This window comes from Aulonocara stuartgranti (assembly GCF_965226115.1).
Source record: "Aulonocara stuartgranti genome assembly, chromosome: 4".
In the NCBI taxonomy this organism is placed as follows: domain Eukaryota; kingdom Metazoa; phylum Chordata; class Actinopteri; order Cichliformes; family Cichlidae; genus Aulonocara; species Aulonocara stuartgranti.
Genome location: NC_138942.1, coordinates 7,845,137 through 7,866,419, shown reverse-complemented (window position 1 = coordinate 7,866,419; position 21,283 = coordinate 7,845,137). Strand labels below are relative to the sequence as shown.

The window sequence follows — 21,283 nt, the reverse complement described above, 5'->3', positions numbered from 1 at the left end:
CGGAGCAGTCATTACAATCTGTGGTCCCTGTGCTAAATATAGACAGGAGCAAGGTTCTGCCGTGGTATAGGGCCAACTAGGGGCACTCTCCTCCTCCTCAGTCAGGCCTTTTCCTTTGCATCTTCATCTGATTTCAACATCTCATCAGTCACCCTTTCCCACAGTTTGTCCGTCCTCTGCTCTTACTTTTTTATTCGTGCTTTCCTTTCTCACTGCAACTACACACCTCTCAGGCTCTGCCATGTGTCTATGACTCAATCACACTTGTCTCTTCCTGCTAACATCATGAGCGAATCTCTCCCTCTGGATTATCCGGCACAACGTGGACAGCTATAGGCACTGAGAGTCCAGGCAGACAGTTTCATAATAAGAATCTGTTTATAGCGAAGATGTAGCCACAATTATCTACTCGCTGAAGGAAGATGATGAAGGTTGAGTCAGCCTCCAAACAATGTCATGACTACAGCAACTACAAAGAAGGCATTTGATCTGGCACACAAAGAAACACATGACTGTGTGACTCCTGCACCCGCGGGCACCCAAAGAACCAACAGTACTGATTCATTTCCTATCAGGGGATCCAGAGGTTAGTTCATGCCAGAGTTTAGCTCACATACTCATTGAGGCTGCACATGCATGGGTGCCTGCAGAATCAGAGAGGGTGGATGGACTCGTGAGCCACCCCGCCTTTAGAACAATGAAGCTGCAACCTCAAAGCTGCTAGCTGTCTCAATTTGCCAAATGAACCATATGTGTTCCCATGCTTGAGGCCTTCTAAACAAGCAGATTGAGACCAGACGTGGGCCCTCACTCAGTGGTGCGATTGAGATGGTAATGAATGGTAGAACACCTTGAAGTGATCCAAATCATTTCACGAATTACTCATCTGTAAGCCCCTTTTCACTGTAAGGAATCGAAGAACCCTGATCCCTTCAGTCACTTCCTTGGATATCGTTTTTGTTTTTTGCCGTTCTCCCCCGTCCCTCTTCTCAGCTGTTTTTCTTTCCCTCTTTCTTTCTTTCTTTCTCCCCTTCTTTCCCCCAGTCAAGTCTGTCCCGTATTCAGCAAGTGAAAATAAAATAAACAATAAAAGGTGAATCAAATGGACCATTACGGCAAGGCTGGGATGGTCAATTTGGTAAAGTAAATCCGTTGGGCATCTTTCTTCGGCTTTAGACAATAATTCTGATGGCAAAAGAGCCAAACGGGACAGGCAAAAAAAAAAAAAAGGATATCATTTGCAGCCCAATAATTATTCATTGTTTTTTGTCAATGGTTAAATTAATTAACCTAGTTTTTTTTCCCATATAAAAAGCCAAGTACGTCAAATTGACACTTTATTTGTTCTTTATGGATTTGGACCACAAACGAAACTACACCAGACTAGACCAAGACTAATCTTGCTAAATAAAGACAGTTTTAACTTTGCATTTCTTTCTTTATTTTTTAGGGGTTTTTTTTGTATTTCTCCAGTTTGCTTTTATGGGAAGAGAAGTGTCCCCCATTTGCTCTGAATTAAATTTCCTCTTGACTGCTGTAAATATTTTTATAATGTAAACAAAACATTTTTTTAGCAAAACATTACAAACATTCTGAGCATGTTTTGAAATTTTTTGATTTTATTTTTAGATTTATTTCATAAAATGTCTTCTTTCAGACTAGCTGAAAGAAAATTCACATCTACACTCACCGGCCTCTTTATTAGTAACGCCTTGCTACTACTTGCTCTGTTGGATCCTCCTTTGCCTTCAGAACCGCCGTTATTCTTTGTGGTATAGATTCACCGAGGTGCTGGAAACATCAAGAGATTCTGGTTCATTTTGACATCATAGCATCACAGTTCTGCTTTAGGTTTGTTGATTGCACATCCATGATGGGAATCCTCCTTCCTGTCACATCCCTAAAGTAGCTTATTTGGATTGATATCTGGTGACTGTGGAGGCCATTTGAGTACAGTGATCTAATTTTCATGTTCAAGAAACCAGACTAAGATGATTTCAGGTGGTGGTCATAAAGGAGTGGTCATGGCAGATCCATGTTTTCATGCTGTTTAGTATAAATTCTGATCCTATTTAAATGTTGGAGCAGAAACTCAAACTTAGACCAGGCCACATTTTGAAGTTTTCTGTTGTCCAGGTCTTGTGAGCTCGGCTGCTGTAGCCCACTGGCTTCAAGGTTCAGCGTGTTGTGTTGTACATTCAGAGATGCTCTGCATTCTCTGTAAATCCTCGAGATGGCTGTTTGGGAAAATCCCAGCAGATCAGCAGTTTCTGAAATACTCAGACCAGCCAGACTGACACCAACAGCCATGCCATGTTCAAAATAACATATGACATTGTCTCCTCATTCCGATGCTCAGTTAGAACTTAAGCAGGCCTTGTTGACCATGCCTGATTGCTTCCATGTGATTGGCTGATAGATTAGATTTGCACTGATGAGTAGAAAACATGTTATTTTTATTGCACTATGACAGGCTTGCAAAACAGAAAGAAGTATAATTACTATAAGTCATTAATGGAGCAAAATCAACTGTGAGGACTATTTGTTGTTTGTGAAAAATGGATAGAATTTTCCCCAAAGCCCATATTTTCCCAAATCACGGTCAAAATACATATTTATTTTTTTTTACCCTTCTATTAAATTTAATAGGTAATAAAAATATATTTCCAAAACCGAATCTGTAAATCTTCCACCCCAGTGTGCCAACAAAAATGAAACGATGCCTTTGAAACTGGGTTTATCTAATATTGCCCATATAAGTGTTCCAGAGTGACACACATTTTATTTATAATGCCTCATTGCCATACTAAGGAAATACACTTGCAGTACAATAGCACATTCCACCCCCCACCCCCCCGTCCCCGCCCCCAATATATCTGAGACCCCACCAGCGTCTTCCGTTAATTGTGGATAAGCAGATTAAGAACATAAACTCATGGCAATACTAATTTGAATAAATAAATAAGTATTACCTCTAACATTCCCAGTGCTTTTTTATAAAAATATATTAAATGTTGTATTCAAATGATACCATAGCAGATAATTATCCTATTGATTATTCCATTATAAAACAGCAGAAATACGCCGAGCCTCTAACTGTGATATCTGAACGGCTGCACCACAAACAAAGACTACAAGTACAAACTGCCCTTTCCTTAGGCAGATGTTTATGGACCCGAGATGTGTGACCTGTCGGGTACGCGCACTACCAAAGACACGTACGCGCAACATCGCTGCTCCCCTCCTGCAAAGATGGGTCTCCAAGCTTACAGTCAGAGACTCCAGCTGTCACTCATCGATATCCGCGTTCAGCTAATGTCAGACTGCATGTGGAAAACGGCGAAGGCTCCGTTCCCGATAAATACGAGACAAGGACACCGCTGGATGGAGGTGGACCTCCAGTGATCAACAGATCAGCAACTCCACTGTTCACTCCCCCTGTGAGGACAAGACGAGGAACCCGAAAGACAACGCTGGAGCCAAATGGCACATGTGAGCCGCTGACGTATTTATTAGCAAATTCTCGAGCCGGTCATAGTGATATGGACAAACTAGCGCTGAAGATTTGGTTTTAAAAAGCCGATACAGCTGTTATCAGAGCTGGTGTGGGTTCGGTTCTTGTCAAGATGACCAGACTATTGTTTAGCATCGCTGTAATGGAATGGGCCCGCAGGAATTTTGGCACCGGTTTTACGCAACAGACCACATAGTTGAATCGACGTAGCTCGACCGAAGACAGAATAGCGTGGCTGGCATGGACAAAGACTGCTTACACATCTCGTAGTGATGCTCTGAGACTAAATTGAAACCCAATAGTGAAACATCCTGCTGGTTCCTCCCGAGAAGTGGAGCTGATAATCAACGGCGGGATTCAAGTTTGGACCTCACCAAGTCCAAAACGACCTTTCCCTCCCAAAAAACGGATCATCTTATATCTTAAAGCATCCTCACAGACTCGCATAGCGGTAAGAATACGCCTGTCAATTGCTGTAATAGTGTTACAGTGTCCCTCCTTTGTTCCTAAAGGGGCTAATTTAACCCAGCGGGCACCCTGCTAAGGTTGCTTGGGGGGTCATAGACGCACCATTTGGCACCATAACGCACAGAAGACGGTTTCAGCTTTTCGTTTCATTTCTGTTGGACCGAATCTCCTCTGTTGTTTGGCATGTGTAACAGAGTGGTCAAGGCCAAGCTGTGAGCAACAAGAAATCAACTTCTTTGTACAAGTGTGCTTTGGGGAAGGAGCTGCAAACGACACGTCTAATTAATATAAACTGTCAATTCAGAGACACATATCCGCACAACAGAAAACAAATATAGGTTAAAAATCCACGCTGTGTATGCTTTGAGAAACAAAACCAAACCCATTTATTCTCAAATCATATCAGCATGTAGATGATGTAGAGGGCGGTGCAGGGATTCTCCTCAGGGTTTCGTTAAATCCCGCAGGAGCTTTTGAGATTAGTTGAATCGCATGCAGATTCTATAATGGCATTATTGGTAAAATCTTTGTTTTGTATAATTAATGAATTGATTTCACAAGTATTGGACGTATATGTATAGCTTTTAGGAGGTTTGCATTGATTTAAATTTATGAATAGAATTTTGGCAACATTTGAATTATTTAAATTAGACCAAAAATGTTATCTGCATCAGTAAAGCTCATTATAATTCAGGTTTATTTCTTATGAAATGTGCTTAAACTAAAAGAATATAACAATAAGGTTGTTCATACCATTCCAGATGTAAATAACTGTGTATTTAAAAAATATATATTTTAATATAAAAAAAATCAATTCAAATCAGAATATAAAGACAGCAAATTAAAAAATAAATAAATACCTAAAAGCACTCCCCAGGTTTTTGTGAGTGTCTTTATCCGTGGTGCTCCATACCTACATATATTCGCTGATTCAGGGATTATTTCATAAATCCAGAAGTCAATATATCAAAAGTAACATTCCCACCACTTAAAGCTGAGAAGCAGCCAGCACCCAGCATTATTCACCATGATGAGAAACCCTTTCATTGTGCTGGACGTCTTTGAATTATGCCGCATTGGCTTCTCTGTCGAGCATTTGTCAATGCCATACGAGCAGTGTCTCACATATGAGCCTCCATAATGAGTTTCTCCCCCTGTGCTTCAGAAAAATCCTCGCTATATGTGCAGCTATTGTGATGGATTTGGGATATTGCCAGTGAAAGAGCTTAGGGCTAGTGAGTGATGCTTACTTTGCACATAACATATGGATGCTATGTATTTATTTTGAATTTATTCCTTGGTAGGATTCTAAGAGCAACATGTCAACCTCCATTTGCCCTCCATTCTTTGTTCTATATTTCCATCAAGTAAATGCAGTTTTGGCATTTCACAGCCTTGCAAACTATAGATTTAATTAACATTTTCTGCATGTGAAACTACTCTGCAAGGCAGTCCATCTGTGCTGTTGGATTCTCCCCCCACCTTTTTACCCTTGTACCCCACTGGAGACCATTATTTAACTCTCACTGTGCAATGGGGGTGGAACCTACGCCAGTATGGGAGGAAGGGAAGGGAAGTCCACCCCTGTGTACTCCAGCACTGCGAGAAAGATGAGGAGCACATTCTCTTTGGCAGCAAGAAAATGCCCCATCAGTTAGTATCATGATGAATGCGTTACTGTCCTCTTTTTATATTCAATACAATGCTTTTTTGCATTATTTCACCCCTGGGGACACTAAAGAAACTCATGACCTGGCAGATATAAGTGATAAATTGTGCATGGATGTTTACTAAATGACCAGAAGATGTCCCAGAAAAGTTGGAGATATGTTACATTAGGTGTCTGGTAAGTTGATTTATCCAATCGATCAAAGCAAAAAAAAGAGAAAAAAGCAAAAAAATGAAGTAAGAAAGAAGAAAAGTGCTGAGCCTTTACAGTAATCCCCCCAAAAATGTAACTTTAAGTCAAGTCCAGAAGAGACAAACAAAAGAAAAGAAAAAGACCAAGCAGGCTATCCGCTCTGCTGAAAAAGCATGTGATGATTTCCAAATCGCAAGATCAAAGCTTGAAATTTAGAGTGTACACTACAGAATGTCACGTACCTGAAATGAAAGAAATGCACTAGTTATTGAGGACGTGTTAAGCTTAAGCTTTGATTATATATGCATTAAAATATGTATATTTGAATGTACCTGTACAAATATGTACATATGTAAGAAACATTTTACCTTTGTAGCTGGTGGACGTGGGGCTATATTCCTAAATACTTTAAAGCTGCACATTTTAAAAGCTCCATGTGTAAAAAATGAAAAAGTTAATACATGTTATTAGTCGGATTGTTTCAGTTGAATGAGTCTATTCCTGTTGCTTGGCTCAGGACCAAGCCACAGGATACAGTGTATTAAATGTTCATGTATAGATCTCATTATGGCTTACTATGAATGGTCAGTACTGCAGTATAATGTAGAATGCATTAGCATTGTCTTCTTTCAATTTACAGTTAAAATTTAGTATGATGCTCCTTAATTAAAATGAAGATGCATTCAAGTTTCTTGAGCCTTTGTAGGACTTTTGACGAAAACAATATTTTGCATAGTTTGAGGATCACAGCTCAATGGCGGAGAAGTCAATAATAATTTTTTTCGGATTCAAAATAAAATCTTTGATGCCAATATTACTACACAAGAGTGGAAATGTAAGAAAAGTTTATAGATGTCAGTTGGATGTTTGAATCATAAAGAAGTGAAATATGTTTGCTTCCGAAAGTCTACATACATCTTATTGTATGATTCATTATCTGTTTTGTAAAATTTCACAATGTATTTTTATTCTATGAAACAGGTTAAAAATTAGCAAAACATGTTTTCTTGTATTAAGTTATTTTGCATTAGTTTGATGCTCCTGCCCATTTTAGGTTTGACACCACAGTATTACATACTACAGTATTACATGTCTGTGAAGGTTCTCAGTCATCCAGGTCATCGTAGTCAAAGGAGCTTGCAAAGAAAAGCATCTGGACTTCTTTAAGTTACTTGAAGATGTTTCACTTCTCATCCGAGAAGCTTCTTCAGTTCTAAGGTCACTCCTCCAGATGGTTTGAAAGAGGAGTGAAAGAAGCCATCTATGTCCACTGTGAGCGACCATCTTTGAACAGAGGCGGTGGTTTACGACACCAACTGTCTGCCATCTATAATCCAGTTTTGAGTTCCCTCCCCAGACGCCTTAACGCCCACTCACATCCTGGGCCATCTGACCTCAGGAATTCACATGATAAGGTGGGGCCAGGTTTCACAATGAGCTCACCTGAAACCCTGGCTGATTGGGACCCACACCCAGATCATCAGGGGGTCCTTTTGTCCCTCTGTGGGGGGTCACTCCCACTAGGCTTATATCTGGGACTCTCCACCATTTGACCTTAGAACTGAAGAAGCTTCTCGGATGAGAGGTGAAACGTCTTCAAGTAACTTATAGAAGTCCAGACGCTTTTCTTTGCAAGCTCCTTTGACTACAGTATTACAGTGTATTTTGTTAGGCACCCAAGATAACAGCAACAATGAAGCCCTGCAACTCTTCAAATGTAAATAATAGCAGTAAAGAATCATTAATACAAAGTAGTTTTAAAACCATGAAATTCCTCTTTTAGTTTCCACCGCTGAAAACTGCCTTAATCTCTAAAATATATTATGTGTATCAAATTATCTACCTTTGTGCTGTTATTCGAACGTTATTTTACGATAATCACTTGCAACTAAATCAGCCGTCTGCAATTACCATAATTGTCAGCTGAAATATCTGCGGGATGTGTTTAAGTCAATTACATGCTTTATGGCAGCTATCTTGAATAAATGAAGTAATTCACTTCCTGCTTTTTCCAGTTCTTTCCTTCAGAATGTGTGATGTGGAGCCAGTACAGTAAGAGCTAAATTTTATGCTTTCAGCCACTACTTCAAAAAAACCTATCCCTACTTGCATATTAGAAGCAGGTGTTGTGCAGCACAAAACCGTCAGTCATCAAAACATGCAATGTTACTGGAACCTCAAAGAAAACTGTTTGAGTGACGAGGGAGTGCAGTGTAGTAGATAAAGTGGGAAAAATGTAGAGATGTTGGGAGATTCTTCGCCACTGCAGCGTCTCCTAACTGGCTTTGCCCAACATGAAACATCAAGGTATTATGTCTATATCTTGTTTAGCAGACGTGAGCACACAGGCAGGCTTAATCCTCAGAGTGCAGCACACTGAGGGAAAAGTATCTTTATGCCTGCCAACTAGTCTGGATTCCCTCTGCTTGACACTGTGTACTCTGCTCTGCAATTTCTGGTTGCCAGTTCCTGTAAATGACTTTAAAGTAAGAGCAGAAGGAAGGTGGCTTGCTCTCTTTGTAATTACCGAGCGTTTAGAATTTTAAGAAGTCACCAAATGCAAATGATAGTTAGAGCAGAATGTGCGTTTTGCTGCATTACTTCCATGTTTGCTCTATAAATGCACATTTGTACTTTGTTTATAACTTGGCTGTCTTTGGTAGTACAGTTGGGATCTAATTTACGGATTTGCATGATGTGGTGGAAATGTTTCTGCAATGAGCAAATGATTCTGGGAGAATAATTTCATTTAGAAGATTTAGTGAAAATATTGAAATTTGTTTCACAACACTGATATAAAAATAACTGGTAACTAACTGCATCTGGTCTCTTAAGATAACTTTGAAGATTTTAATATGTTTTGCAAATACTTTTCGTTAAGCTAAACTAAACAGATTTTGACCTTCACGTGCTTCCCAAATTAAGTAAGTTCAGTGGTGAGATTATTGTAGTTTGATGTGTGCATGTGAGTGCAGTTGAGCATGCTCTGTGTCCTGCGTGCCTGATATTTAAGGGGAGACCTTAAATATTGGGCATCAAAGAGTAGGGGAGGGTTGTGCATGCTCTCTGTGACTCAGGATGACTCCTCTGGAAAACGAGCCCTGGAGTCGGCCCTGACCCCTCGCAGTTGTGTTGGTGCACGTGTCGCCGTGATGCCACAGCAGATCTCCGAATCTTTAGCTAAAAACAGGCGATGGGGAGTGTCTGGTTTTGTCTAACAAAGGGAATCCTGAACACCAGGATTTTTGTGTCATCCTAGTTGTATTGCTGCAGCATGTCGTAGTCGTGCAATACACGTGTCCAGATCGCAAAGTCCCTGCAATGCAGTAGTGCTGTGTACTTTGATTTAAAACTGCAGTATTGCGATATAATTCTGTGACACACTCTTTCCCTGTAGAGTTTGATTAATATGTTGATTAGTAAACAGGAAATTAAGTAGCAACAATTTTCATAAGTGGGCATTAATTCTAACTGTAGAATAACAAACTTAATTTATAAAGCAATTTCCCAATAAAGCTGCAAAGTGCTTCACAGAAAGAAAGTAAACACTTACAAAAACAACAAATAGGAGCAAAAAATAATATTAAAATATATATGCCATAAATCAAACATCTATAAAGCCCTTTCAATAAAAGAATTTTTAAAGTAGAATCTTTCAGGGAAATAAAGTTGCCATTCTGCTCTTAATTGGCAGATTGAAAACCAGCAGAATACTTTTAAAGATCAAGATAAATGCCCAGGTGGATAAGAGGTTAGTAGGTCTATGATGTATTCGGGAGCAAGGCCATTCAATATTTAATGATTCTTTTCAAATTAATGCTTTAAAATAATGAGTAGGATTTTATGAAGCAAAAAGCCAGTTCCGGGATCTCCATTGTGAGGATTTTTGACTTTTTCCCATTAACCCTCTCAAGGCAGGCGTTGCAGATTTGCAACAGTTAAAAACTAACAACCTGATTACCCCACATACATATTTTATGAGTTTTTTTACTCAGAAGTACCACTAAAGGACTTGGTTGTGCATTAGCAACAAAAGGTTTAATTTGAGCCTGAGAGGGTTAAAATATAACTTCCATTTTTTGAGTGGAATAACTAATGGAATAACTAATAATTAGTCACAGCACTAACTAGGTATGTCAACAGCTTTAGCTTGTTGGATTTTATAGTTTTTGAAAGTGAATTTTTCTGCCATTCAATGTGATGTAAATGCTAAGAAGGAAGTAAATTTATTCAGCTTTAATTGAAATAAATGGCACAGTTACATCCTTAATTACTAGCACCCATTCCGGTATGACATATTCAAAACAGACCACAGGTAAAATCATTTATACTGATGTGAAACAGAGAAAACTAGTAAATGCCTCCTTGCAGAAGGCACAATAGGGGACATTTATTGTAAGAGAAGAAGATATAGACAGACAGAGAGAACCCCCCGTGAGTGTGGATGAAATTGGATGTCACTTTCACCTACCCAGCACTCATGAAGACATACGGGCAGTCCAGCAAATGAAAACAGTCGTGAGGGACCTTCCCACTGGGAATGTCACTATGACATACTGGGATCAGCTTAGACATACATACCATGAGCCTGGAAACATACATGCAGATGTACCGAGACCTGCATGTACAGAGATGTTTGCGCTTCAGTCAGTGTTGCACATGCATATTCAAACTGATATGTCCTGCTCACGAATCTGTGTATGCTGACACATTTACATATGAGCATAGCTGTCATAGCCCAGGCTGTGATTCGGGGTGACAGGTCTTATGCCACTTCCCTCGGGTCATCGGAGGGGCGGAGTCACAACGTGACAGGGATGGGGGCAGAGAGATGTCTTTCATTCACTGTCACTCACCAATGACACAACCTTTCCTGTGGTTTACTCACATTCCCGGGTTCAGCAGTGATGAGGTAACGTTTGAGCTTCTGCACTGTGTGCTCATGTGACTCATACCTGTTGTTTTGGTTTTGTCTGCGGTTGCTCATCTTAATCTCCTCTTGTTGGTAAACTTGTATTAATGTAAAGTGTCAGTCTGACAATCATCAGAAGTTCTTTAGTATCTCAAATTATATATATGTGAAGGCATCTTTAATATATCTGACCAAACTCTCTTGGGTTTCTTTGCTTCCGATTATTAGAAATCTAACAATTACTGTGCCTGTGTATACTCTTAGTTGATTCATTTAATTTTTCTTTCAAAATTTTGGAAAATACCCATTATAACATTTTAAAGGCTGAGGGAATGTACCCAAAACAAAGAATTTAAATTAATCATCATATGTTTAAATATACTTGAAAAAAATATTGAAAAGCTCGACATTCTTCTTCTTCTTTGGAAAAAAGACTGAAATAAGTTTTTTGCAATTACCATAGAAAAATGTTCTATTGAGTGTGTTTTAAACATGTTTTAGTTTGATAGAATGCAGGTTAATTTTAAGGAACATTTCTTTATGAGAATGAAAAGCTTGTAATGTTTTATCTTAAATTTTGTTTCAAAAATTGCCATGGTTCCCCCTAAGAGTAGTCAGTAAAGAGTACAGGAAGTATTGTGGCCTGGGGGACCTCTGACATCCCTCACATTACTCTCCTGTCTGTTCTTTTTAACCTTTTTACTCCCCATTTGAAATATCATTGTCTTGGGTGTAATATTTTTAAGGACAGATGTCATCCATGATAAGAAGAAATGAACATTAAATTCAAATAAACTTAAAATAATGTTATTTTGAAAAATGTATTAAATACACTTCAATCCATTAATTAAAGTAAGTGGGATCGATATTGAAAGAGTAAATGAAAACAAATTTCTGTGGGTAATGGCAGATGAGAGACTTAGTTGAAAAGCACACATTAAATATGTCAATTTTGAAGATTAAAGAAGCACTGTAATAATAAAAGGACATTGCATCTACTTTTTCTTCTTCTTCTTAAAAACGCACAGTTTGGATTTTTTACTATGAGTGTTGTTGGGATTATACAAATTGACTATTTTTACAGCTTGAGACATTTAAATATGCAGATCTCGTGAAATTCTGAACAACATAAATTTGTTCAGAGGAAAAAATAATGAACTACAGGGAAACATTCAAGGCATGCTTTCTACAAGAATAAGCATCTCTTATGTAAATGTATAAGGATAGGATTAAAATGAATGTAGATAATAACAGGTAATGTAAAGGTTAAATTTAAGGACTGTTGATGTGACTTTTCTTCAGTAAAATTCTTTGCATGGCGTTTATACTGTTTCCTCTGCATGAAGTGATCTCATTTTTTTCCAAGACCAACATGAAAAACAGTCATTGATATGATAAACTATCATTGCACTCAGATGAACCCTAAATACTACCTCAGTGAATGAGTTTTTGCTATATCTAAAAATAGCCATGTACTATTTCAGTGTATAACTCATCTTCTTCATGTGCTTTGTTAAAATAAAATCTAAAAATCACACAAATGCATTTAATGTCCTTTATTTTATAAATAATACAAAATTATTTTGTGTACAATAGACAGTTTCCCATTCAATGAAAAAATACAAAATACCACAATGATTAAAATCATGTTTTTTAAATTAAATTTGGCAGAGCTGTATTTGAGGTTTCACAGAATGGGTTCAATGATGTCATCGTTATCAACTCTAATACATCAGCTCTAATCTACAGATTTGAATAAGTTCAAATTTATTCTAGTTTTCAGATGTCACTCTGACCTGGTGATGGAATTGTGGCCTCACAATGTTACAGCTGGATCTGACTAAATCTGGATGTGTTTCAGGTCAAAAGAAAAAAAAAGAGAGCCCTGGACAGTCACACAGGCCCAGAGACCGGTTGACAAAAACGGTGTATTTCAAACAGTTGCAATTGGTTGCTTGCAGTAACTGTAAAAAGTGATTGCTAAAGCTCCGTTCACACGGGTAAGCGATTCCCTGGTCACAAGGAAAAAGTGCTTATTCCACGAACAGTCGGCAAGTGGCTGCTGTACTGTTTATTGCTGGCAGTCACCAGTATGAAATTCCTATAAAGAGAAATATATCTCGCTGCATCCAAAATGTGCTTATGATTACTTTGGTTGCCAGCATACTCCCGCAAACTCCCATAGTTTTGTAGAAGGTTCTGACTTATGTGTAAACAGTCGCAAACTGCTCGACATGTGTTTGTGAAACTTAAAGAAGTGCAATGCAAAAAAGAAACTGAGAATGTTGACCTTCAAAATAAAAGTTGTGTCTTAATTCAAAAGAGACAGCTTTTCCTTTAAAGGCAAACATTCTCTGTCTCCAGTTTACATTTAACGGTGAATTTACATTGAAATTGTTTCACTACAGCTGAAAAATAGGTGAGGCACCCTTTGTTATTTTGGATAATTTGGGAAATCCTAAAAAAAACCCTCATTTTTGACCCAAAAGGTCACTGGTATCAGATTTTGGAGGGCCATAATAATCAAAATCAAAGTTTTCATAGCAAACGCACATACGGTTACACTAGAAGCCTGTTTTTCAGCCATGTGATCACATAATGCTGTTAAACATTATCAGCACAGGTGCAGTGAAGGAGGGCACACATATTTTTTAATGAAACACACAGTTACCTTTATTATCTGAGCAAACACATGCAAGTCATCAGCAGAATGCCACTACAACTGTGGAGAGCATGTTAGGGGATCTGTGCCACAGAGCTGCACATGGCAAAAGGCATGCGCTGATGTGACCGTAAGCGCTCACGCCCGATTGGCTCAGCTGGGGCAGCCACGGCTGGGTGATGTCCCCCTCGCTCTCTGTCACAGGCGGAGCTAAACAGAGCAGCCAGGTTCACAGACCGCGGCCGAAACCCTGTCACTGCCTTGCCTGACAGACTCTGCCACACTCTGAGAGGCACACACACACACACACACACACACACACACACACACACACACACACACACACAGGCTAAAATGAGATGAAAGCTAGATGCAGGGCAGACTGCATGAAGTGCGATATGTAAGACGTTTTTTTTATTTTTTTGTTGCCTGCATGTGTAGTCTTAATGATTTATCCACAATAACCCTGTGAACATATTACTTCAATTTCATCCCACGCCTTCTTTTCACAATACCCCTGAAGGTCACCACCTCCATTACTGGGTCACAAAGCTCATAATCATTAGCTGCTGATAGACTCACTGAGGTGTCTCCAATCATCATTCATGAAATGCCTTTATTGATGCATTCTTACATTATAAAAACCTCCAGCTCCGTCTTTTTCTTTAACGTGTTTGAAACATAAACCAGAATAGTGTCCCTTTGATTTACTTTTAAAGGAATTTTGTTGAATTGAACAACTGCAGGGGGTTACACTAATAAAAAGATAGAAAGAGACAAGCTAACACTGGGTTATTTTTAGCCACTGTTCCATATACAACATGTTCCTCCTGACACAAAGATGCTCTGGGGTCATGTTCAGTGTTTATACAGCCTCCAATGGAGATGTCATACCTAAGACTAACTGGATTATTGGTTAAAACTCAGACAGAGGAAAGTAGGTTTTGAAAATATGCTGTAACCTGACTCCTGGCTTCCTCTAATACCTGTGAATATATATTCATAATGACTGGTGTTTTCTGCTAATCTTTTACAGACCATGTGGATCAGGTAAGTAATGATAGAAACTTTCTGTCCTGTCTTCTGTCCCGTTTCGTTAACCAGTTAAATCATGAGAAACTCTTCTTGATTTTTGGAGTATGTTTTATTGCTAGACTGTGATAGCACCACAGAACTTCTACTTACATTCAGATACTTTACAGTTGTGTGAGGAAAGCCCCACACACAACCTCTCAGCTTCTTCTTGTCTGCATCATTTTTGGGCACCAAAACACCGAGTCTTTTTTTCCTCCACTTTCTTGTTACATCACCCACACGTGACGTGTCTTCCAGGACATTCCTGTCCCGTCCTTTCCTCTCTGTGTCTTCTCCTGGAGTCATGTTTAAACAAAGTAACATTCATACATGAGTGGGTTTCTATGACTACGAGGCCCCAGGATTTTTTGAGCCGTAGACCATCATGGTGCGATGGGTATAGGAAAAAGCCCAAAGGCGAGCACAGATGCTCTCGTGCTACTAGTGTTGCCTTGATAATAGCCTTATGGGCTAAAATTTGAGACTCCACATCTAAAATGAAAGAAAAGAAAAAAAGGAAAAAGCTGATTCACTTGACAGAAGTGCTTAAGGCCTAACTTTAAATAGCTCATTGCAATTTCTGTTTCCTCTTCTTCTGTTTGTTTTTTTTTTGTCCTTCTGTTGGACGTAGGACTGTCTTTAACTCTTATGAAGCCTTAGGGCGGCCTGTTTAAATAAAGGGTAACTCAGGTGAAGATCATGTTTGTTCGAAATGATAATGATTTAGTAAATGCATGCGCAGACGGCAGGGAGAGCAACATCAGTTTCCTCGACTGGAACAGTGCAGTACTTTCTGGATTTTATCACAGCTCCTGTCTCCAGCTTGGTGTGGGAAAAGATGAGCAGTCTAGAACCAGCTGTCTGCTCAAACCTCCAGAAGTAGTTCCCCTTAAGGTTTGAAAAAACATAATCCTTTATGTATGTACACATTCTTATTTGTGTTGTCTTTAGACTTGTAATCCCCACAGTTTCAGATTTGGCACATTTTGCATTACCACGATAGCAGCAGACAGCATAGTTTAGGACTGCTGCAGACAAAACAAGCCATTTCCACCCTGAAGGGGTCCCTGCACTGAAGCCAGTTTGTATCTGTTATTAAAGATACACATTGTGACCTTCTACAAATGGCATTTCTAGAGGGGTGCAGAGTGTGGCACGTTCAGTTAAGAGGCTGAATAGTACTAATATGATTCAAGTAGATACAGCTTTGTTATGCTTTAATTATGTTCGATCAATTTTGATGGAAATACAGATGAGACGATTGCATCAGGACTATATGATTTTAGTGATAATATAACGCCATTCAAAACAGAGATTACCCTAAGCTACTTGTGCAAATGCTGACATTGCTATACAAAGCTTTGATGGTGTTTAAAGTTTCCATGACTATAACAGCTTATATAAAAACAGGCAATAATAGGTCACCTCTAAGTGACATTGGTGAGTTGGCATGATAGTGTTTTCCTGTGGCTCCTTTAATGAGAAGCAGATTGAGCCAGATGTTGCATTAGCATTAACAATCATAATTAGCAGGTGGACATCTGAATGCACACAATCACACACACTCATATAAAGAGAAAAATCAGAAAATACACTGTGTTGTTACTGCCCATAATAAACAGCTATAAAAACTTATCTAGAGAGTATTGTCTATGTATGAGTAGAAATCAAAACAACTCTGGTCTGTAACCCTTCTTACGTTTTGCACTCATCTTTACTTTATCGCTTATTATACCAGGAGCCGTTCATAGCACTAACAAGAAGAGACTTGATTCTGTTTACTTTATTCTTGATGTAGATACAAACATTGGGATGTGTGGTCTTCAGAGTGATGAAGGAGATTTCATTAGGCCTTTGGTGGTTGTATAAGCAGGGTGCCTAGTCTGTGAGGTACCCTGAAGGATTTGCCTTAGGCAATAATGTATTTATGGAGTTAATATTTTTGGCTTAAAAAATATATTTTTCTTGAGCCACTCCTTAATAAGACACTTCTTTTTATAGGTTTACATACACATGTAACCTCAAAAGACCAATTTCTGAGGGTATAAAAACTGTTACTCTATTATTTTCTCTGTCCTTTCCCCCTTTTCCTCTTGTTGGGTAATTGTCGTTCGATAGTATCCACACTGTAGCTGTGAATGCAGGCTTTTCTTCTTTTACTCCTGGGTTTTAGATCCAATATCAGTGAGAGCACGATCAATTATTTTGCACAACCAGACCTGTCAGTTAGCATGGCAAGCCCGATTGCATCATTAAACTTGTATTGGAACAAGTGTAACTGCAGGCAAGAACATATTGCTGGAATAGGGCTCGTTTTGTTCCCCTTTCCTTTCAGTATGTTTCCTTCTCAGCTCTCCAATCCTCTTATGCCTTTTCAGTCTTTTCTCTTCTCCCCCCTTCTGCATCCATAAAGTGTTTTGTAGGAAATTTGATTGCCAAGTTCCGTTTACATTCACCCACCATCTGCTGAAATTGGCTGCAACTGTGAATCATTTCTTAATATTGGCAGCTTTGCATTGACTTGCCTCCTTATTTTTCCTCCATTTCATCTTTTCCCAATGTCTGGCATGCTTTGACCTATTAGTAGTGAGCAAAAACAACTGTCCAATCCGTAACTCTCAATAAAAGACAGCTCACAGGAAGAACACTTGAACCATAAGTGGTTGGACTGTAGAGATAAAAGTTTTTTACTGGGAGTATATGCTAGCAGATCACACATGAAGTATGAAACTGTCTGCTTTTGAAGTGGTGCAGTCAATATTTTTCCAGCGAGTGATTCAAAGAACTCATTGATATTCATATAACACATTAAAACTACAGTTTGTTGTTTTTTTTTTTACAACAAATCCATACTTAACTTTATGTTATTTATGTTATTTATGCTTAACATTTATATCATCGGTAGAGGATAGAGGATACAATTTGTGCTACTCTGTTACTATGTCACATGTAATATTACTTCCCTGAAAATACTATAAACCGCTGGGAAGCTTCATTTATCAAAAACATCACCTTTGAAACTCTTGATCTCATTTGTTTACATTTTTTTAACAAAGCTAAAGTTGTACAATCAAGTACAACATTACAAGTACAACTATTATAAGATGCAGTTGAGTAGAAGTGGAAAGTAGAATCAAAAATGTAACTAAAGTTAACTCAAGGAAAGTAAAGAAAGCAATTACCAGAAGTACAGCCCTTCAGTAAATACTTTGGTATGCTTAAGTGCCACATCAGCATGCTAATATCCTTACACAATATTAATATGTGCCTGTTTAATGGCTTCTGCGTGCTATATGCCCACTATCTTAGATTACCAAATGTGCTAATGCTAAACAAACTAATCACAAAGTAGTGCCCTGTTATAAACCTTTGGTTAGAGTCATGTAGTTAAAACTCAATGTACTGAGTGAAATTGTAATCGGTTGTATATGGATGCTGCTATTGCATGTCATTAATTTTATCCGCTCCCTCCTATAGATTGCGCTCCTCTTTCCAGCTTCTTTTCCCCCTTTATCCTCAACCCAAGGTTTCAACTGTTCACGGTCTCTTTGTTTTAAAAGAGGTTTTCCATAAAGTGCTCGCTCACACCTGACCGTTTTCTCTGGAGGTTCTTTGGCTTACATTATGAAGTGCTTTGAAATGACTATTATGAACTGGTACTGTATAAATAAAATGGAGTGTTACTTAATGTAACGCCATCATTAAGTCTTGAATGTGAAGGAGTGTCTGACAAATTTAGAGTTCTCGATCCTGTAGAGATTGAGATGCTTCAGATTGGATCATAGTGGCTTATTAAAAACCGACCAAGAGGCCAACATTGCCATAGCTACATCTGCACTGGTATCTTGGGAACAATTAAGGTCATTGCCACTCACCGTTACACATTTACCTCTTGGGTCTCACCTGTTAATTTGGTATTTACAGTGACCCGAGTGTCACTGTGTGGTGGCAGTTTGTGAAGGATTTTTTAGTTTGAACTCTATTTCAACTCTGTCTCTGAGTGTTATCCTTTGATAAACCTTGGCCCTTCCTTTACTCCTCAAGGAAAATACAGTGACAGTGGAGTGATCGCATCCATGGTGCAGTCAGATGAAAGTGAATGAAGGCTGATGAATGCTGTGACACTGACAGAGACTTGTTATCTAGATATTAAAGTATAATAACTTGAAAAATCCGTGTCCTCTGCCAGTCAGTTTCCCAGTGCTGGCCTGTTATATTTATGACTGATGTCTTCTGGATTTGTCAGATGAAACAGGAACAGGGTCAGAGTTTTGTGTTCAAATGTTTTGGCTGGCTGGTGCATCCTTGAGCAAGACACTTGACCTCTAACAGCTCCTAGCACAGGGTGAAGTATTGCCTCGAAGCAAACAAGTCATGAAGAGAGAAGATGCAGGGGGAAAGCAAGAGATCAGTATTCAGGGCTTACGAAAGTAATTCTAAGATGTATTATCAAATTTAATTATTAGAAAATTAAGATGAATTAAGGATTTCTGTTCAAAAGCTATTTTAAAACACTGAAGATGTTGGTAGTCATTCAGTATTCTGGCTGCACACCACAGGTGGCAAGATTATCGGTGTTAACTAAATAATTTATTCTAACAGAAGATTCAGTTGCAGATTATCAAGGGTCCGTGTCATTAACTTAACCCAAATAAAATCTTAATGAGAGCACTGGGAGCTCCTCTATGCATCGTGTGTGCACATGCTCCCATGCATGTTTGTGAATGCACTCACATTTATGCCACCGTGAACCCTGAATGCAGCGGGATCCCTCCTCCTTTCTCCACACAAACTGAGCCAAAATCATCATCTCGGCGTTCAGTCACTGTGATGGCAAGGATGTCTCTACTTATCTGCAGTAAACAAATTCAACCGTGGCTGGCAGTGGCATTTGGCCTCTGTGTGCTCTCCTTCCTGGCAGCATGTGTGAGTGGAGCTGCTGCAACAGGAGCAACAGAGGATCCTGAAGCCGACGGTTTCTCCTCTAACGTGTCTGATTTAAACAGTGCGGCGCCGCAGGCTGAAAGTCACATTTCATTAAACAATGCTAATTAATTTTTGCGGGAAGTCATGCGTGTTTCAAACTGATTGACTCATTGTCACACCCTAAATAGATGAAGCATTAACGGTCCACCACATGTGATGCTTTGAGTGTCAATTTCACGCCAGCTGTAGGGGTGGAAGTTATGGTCTTAATGTTTGTAAAGTCAAATTTTGGGTATTAAGAAAAGGGTAGCTTCATAGGGCCGCTGCTAATCAGTCACTCATTAGTGTTGTTGCATTGTAATAATCCTCTGGGACCTGTTTGTGCTTTATGTTCCATTAACAGCGAGTCTGTCATCTGTATGGAGAGCGCTGACAGAGTTAGCTCTGACAGCAGGGGGGCGGATGAGCGCTGTTGGCAGGTATCAGGTCTGCTTTGGCTCGAGACAATGAGCTTCATGGTGAATCTGGGCTTCTGCACAGGAGCAGCCTAATGCTCTTAAGACTCCCTTCATCTCATTCCCTCTTTCCCGCTTTACCTTGCTTAACCCATATGTCTTTTCCCCATGCATTCCCACTATCATTCCTCTAAGGTCAGTGTAGCTGAGCTCAGGGACCCATTATTCATGGTCAGTCATAAGCCAGCTCTTTAATCATATGACAGAGTGCAAGAAATCAGTTTCATCAATAAGTGGAGAATTTGTGCTTTCTGTGTGTGTGCATGTTTGTGTGTGGTAATTGACCCTTGTGTTGCAGTTGGCATATCTTTTTGCACTGTGGTGGATTATTCCTGTCTCCCTGGGCTTGTTAGTGGTTTGTTTCACATCGGTTCCATGTCACACTGAAAGCACACAAAGCCCCGCGTGGATAAGAGCGCGATAGTGTGTCTGCTCTGGGTTCCATCGACACAAAAAAAAAGAAGTTAAGAAAAAAAAGAAAAAGCCATAGCTAATTGACATTAAAACGGCATCATTTCAGCCTCATTTGTTCCTGAAAAACCTCAAGGCAATTTGTCTCCAGCAAAAAAAGTTAAGTTAATTGCTGCTTCTTTTATGCTTTTTGTGTGCATAGCTAAAGGCTTTGTTATCCCTCAACGATGCAACTTGTGGCTGACATCAAAATGAAACATTTTACAAAACAAGAAAGAGCTAGTGTGCCTCCATTTTCCTACTGCAGTGTCTGCTTTAAAAAAAATATCATAGCGCAGCCATTACTATTAAAATGTTGCCTTGAATCACGGTCCTCTGTGATGGTACAGCACAGAAAAGAACGATGGAAGAATCCCCTCATGAAAACAACATTTGATTTTGACAACTTTACATTCCCCACTAATATACAATGGCAAATGTGTACTCACCAGCCACTTTATTAGGTATGCTGTTCAGTGGCTCGTTAATGCAAATATCTAATCAGCCAAGTAGACATGGCTAACAAGACCAGCTGAAGTTCAACTGAGCTTCAGAATGCCGCTTTCAGAGTCACTTACTTTGAAAGAAAATGGAGAAGGCATGGGTTTTGGTGCCTGATGGGCTTGTAAGAGTATTTTAGAAACTGCTGATCTAATAGGATTTTCCCACACAACCAGAGAATTACAGCGAATGGGCCGAGTGGGTGAAAACACCTTGTTGAGGCCAGAGATGAGAGGAGAATGGACAGTCTGCTTCGAGCTAATAGGAAAACAGTAGTAACTCAAATAAACACGTCTTACAACGAAAGAATAAGAAAGCATTTCTGACCTTGAAGTAAATGCACTATGGCAGCAGAAGACCACACCTAGTGCCACTTCTGTTAGCTAAGAACAGCAAACTG

At 39.2% G+C, this 21,283-nt stretch overlaps 1 protein-coding gene across 3 annotated transcripts in view; it reads left to right on the top strand.

Moving 5' to 3' along the window:
- The first annotated feature begins 3,214 nt into the window (after nt 1-3,214).
- gjc1 (gap junction protein gamma 1) overlaps nt 3,215-21,283 on the top strand; it is a 45,438-nt gene continuing 27,369 nt past the window's right edge. For 2 of the 3 annotated variants that reach the window (XM_082529067.1, XM_082529068.1), the window contains exon 1: nt 3,215-3,965. The gene's annotated coding sequence lies outside the window, so the exon portion shown is untranslated. The remainder of the gene's footprint in view (nt 3,966-21,283) is intronic. The other variant, XM_082529071.1, reaches the window with a different exon arrangement.